Source organism: Sinocyclocheilus anshuiensis, unplaced genomic scaffold (assembly GCF_001515605.1).
Source record: "Sinocyclocheilus anshuiensis isolate Anshui unplaced genomic scaffold, SAMN03320099.WGS_v1.1 scaffold1506, whole genome shotgun sequence".
NCBI classification, from domain to species: domain Eukaryota; kingdom Metazoa; phylum Chordata; class Actinopteri; order Cypriniformes; family Cyprinidae; genus Sinocyclocheilus; species Sinocyclocheilus anshuiensis.
The window spans coordinates 278-3,976 of record NW_015548265.1 but is presented as its reverse complement, the minus strand read 5'-3'; the positions used below and the strand labels follow the sequence as shown (position 1 = coordinate 3,976).

The 3,699-nt window shown below is 41.5% G+C and overlaps 1 protein-coding gene across 1 annotated transcript in view; it reads right to left on the bottom strand.

Annotated features, from left to right (window-relative positions):
- LOC107655624 (cullin-9-like) overlaps positions 1-3,105 on the bottom strand; it is a 58,329-nt gene extending 55,224 nt beyond the window's left edge. Inside the window, exon 1 of the mRNA XM_016443190.1 lies at positions 2,966-3,105. The gene's annotated coding sequence lies outside the window, so the exon portion shown is untranslated. The remainder of the gene's footprint in view (positions 1-2,965) is intronic.
- Positions 3,106-3,699: the final 594 nt, after the last annotated feature.

Below are 3,699 nucleotides of genomic sequence, written 5' to 3'. Positions count from 1 at the left end.
CTCGACCCCGCCGCCTCAGCTCACTCTATCCCGGCCTCAGCGCACGCTAAGCCGGGGCTTTGGCTCACTCTAGCCCGGCTTCGGCTCACGCTAAGCCGGGGCTTCGGCTCACTCTAGCCCGGCCTCGGCTCACTCTAGCCCGGCCTAAGCACACGCTAAGCCGGGGCTTTGGCTCACGCTAGGCCGCTGTGTTTTTCGTTGTGAAAGCGAAACTACTTTGTTTGGTCTTCCAAAAGAGGACACGACTACAAATCAGTGGTTAAGTTGTATTTACAACACTGTTCCAGAACAGTTTAACCCAAATATCCAGATGTGTGCAGCGCATTTTATGGAGGACTGTTTACTGATCCTGGGAGAGTAACGTTAGACTAAAATGCCGGCAGTTCTGACTCACGTAAGTACGTTTTCATTTAAAGGATTTGCCACTGATGATTCAAACGCAAGTTTTGGGCAGTAGAGTAGCACTTGTTGTTTGTCATTTCTCCGATCACAAATGCAGACAGAGTTTTATGTTTACGCGGCGCGATGCGACGCAACGCGTAAAAAGACAGTATAAGTCATTATAATCTGTAATTATGTCCCCACTGGATGCATCAAATGCCTCGTTTAACGTGTAAAAAGACAGTATAAGTCATTATAATCAGTAATTATGTCCCCACTGGATGCAACAAATGCCTCGTTTGTAATGGGTTTTAATGTTTTTGCCGGGACACAGCATCAACAGTATGTGAGGGGCGTAACATTTCCGTCTCACGCTTGAGGTATTCGGCCAATCACAACGCACTGGATAGCTGGCCAATCAGAGCACACCTCGCTTTTTCACACCGATGAGCTTTGTAAAAATCGACGCGTTTCAGAAAGGCGGGGCATAGAGGAGAAACAATAATGTACAGTATGTGGAAAATAATGTGTTTTTTTAACTTTAAACCGCATAAACACATTTCATTACACCAAATACACAAAATAATGTTCTTTTTAGCAACATCATATGACCCCTTTAAATGAAACCCGGTCCCTCCACTGAAAGCCCAATCACACAAAAGGTTGATGCTTCAAAAAACAGATTGTAAAAGAAATCCTTATGAATTGAGGGGTTTCATCTAAATCTTACTTTATATGATGAACAGATTTCATTTAGGCTTTTATTCAAATATATTCATTTAATTAAAATCTTATGGGTTTGGAACAATGTGAAGGTAGCATTGAAGGGCATCATATTAAATTGAAAGTTCACACCAAAACGAACTTTCTGTCATCATTTACTCACGCTCATATTGTTGCAAATCCATAAGATTTTGGTTCAGATAGACACATATTTAATGAAACCTGAGAGACTTCTGCCCCTCACTGAAAATCCATACACCCAAACCTTTGATGCTTTAAAACGTTCAAGAAGACGGTGTCAAAGTAATCTATAGGAATTGAGCAACTTAATCCAAGACATGATCACTTTATATGACACAGGTTTAATGTAGGCTTTTATTCATATATAAACTGTGAAATGTTTAAAGCCTACATTAAACCTGTGTCTCATCAATGCAGATAGGTAAACATAAGCTCAACTGTACTTGCTTGACGTGCAAGAAGAAACCTCACTGGTTCTCGCATGTCAACAAGCTGAGTTTTTGTTTACCATATTTGATGTGCTTTTATGATGTCTTTATTATCTTTTTGAAGCGTTTTAAATTTTTTGCACATCAACATACACATTAAAAATATTTGCATTTGTGTTTCGAAGAGGAACAATGTCTTATGATCCTTTTGAAGAATCAAAGTTTTGGGTGAATGGGCTTTCAGTGGCGGACAAAAATCTCTCAGGTTTCATTAAAAATATCTTCATTTGTGTTTTTAAAACCAGCGTAAGTCTTATGGGTTTGGAACGAAATGATGACGGCAAGGTTTTGGTGAAACTGACTTTCAATGGATGCACTGAAATTTCTATTTAAAAAAAAAAAATCTTAATTTGCATTTTGATGATGAACAAAAAAGTTGGGAAGGACATAAGGGTGAGTAAGTAAATGATAGAATTATCATTTTTGGGTGAACTATTAAATCTGACCATTTCAAGCTAAGAAAAGACAGAACTTAAGTGTTAGGATTTTCTGTAATATGTCCATAATCAAGTCTCATATTAAAGAGATACTTCACACTAAAATTTAATTTCTGCCATTGACTACTCAGCCTCATATCGTGCCACAATCCCAAATCCCGTTATGTTCCCATAAAACAAATAAAAAGAAGAAACTTTAAAGAAATTAATGATGACCAATGCTGCAAGGCTCCAAAAAGACCTAATTTTCTATATCTAGGTCTAGGATATATTAGTCACTCCATCTCACGGAGTTAGTCATGAATGGCACGCGGAGAGTAAAAAAATGACAGACGTTTCATTTTGGGGTCAGACTGTTTTGTGACACGTGACACCAGAACATCAACTGCTATTCTCGAAAACAAAGTTTAAAGTTCATAAAGAAATCTTATGAATGTGCACAGTTTACATGTCACCCAGCGGTTAAACTCTATTACTGCTCACATCTGTCAGTCCGCTAGCGAAGCTGCTAAACAGCGAGATTTGGGCCTGATGTCTGCATGCGTGTGATTCGCGCTCCGGAGGTTTCGCTAACATCAGCCCGCTCTGTGCTCGCGGCTCACGGAGGTTAAACCCTTCCAGCCGCGCTGCTTTTTCTCCTGAGATTCGGTAAAAGAGCTGAGCAAGTGCGCATTAGCGATAACATCAACAGTGCGAGCGAGCGACGCGTCGCGTCAAACTGAAACGCGCTTGAAAAACAAAACTCTATAGAGTGAAAGCCACGCGAACCAGCGGCGTGCAGCGTCGAGGGCGTTCTAGTTAGTTGCGTCGCGTCGCTAGCAGGGCACATATGCTGTAACTCGCTGTCAGCGCGGCCTCTGTGTCAAAAAGACATAAAAAGCCCTCCGTGAGCTTCAGAAGTCCGCTCGGACTCACCTCCAGTGTTGCAGGGCCTCCCCTCCTTCTCGACTTTGCCCCGGGGTGGATGGAGTTTTCTTCTCCGTGGTAGCGTATCGTTGCCCAGCCTGAAGTCGTTTTTGCTGCCTGTTGTATAAAGTGTAGTCCAGTCCTGCTTCCTGTGGAACAGGTATGAGTTCAGAACGCCTGTGCGCCAATGTCTGGGTGCAGCGACACGTTACTGCCATCTACAGGCGCGGAGGAGCTACAGTAGCCCTAATACTAGCAAGCTACTGTTCCTTCTCGTATATTCGTGAACATTCTTAGTTATGATAGCCTACTTCTGCATGTGCTGCATGTGCATAACACATCATTGTATCACTGTTTCATTTGCCCAGACTATATATATATATATAGTCTGAGCAAATGAAAGAGAGAGAGAGACATACACATGCATACATAGATAGGCTATAGGCTGTCACAGAAATAATTTCACAAAAAAATCTTAATAGTCCTAAAACCTGACCCGTTTTAATGGAATTCACCCTACAATACCTTTAATATTGCATATACAGTTTGTCTTCTGCTTTTTAAACACTGGATGGCAGTGTTGAATTGACTGCAGCCAATGTGAATAAAGTTAGCAAAAACAACACCTAACCTGCTGTGGTCCTTATTACAGCAGACCCAAGAACTGATATCTTGCTTTATATGGTCCTGCTAAAACTGCTGCTGCACAGTCGAGAGCATCAGTGCAGGTTTTTGTTTTCTTC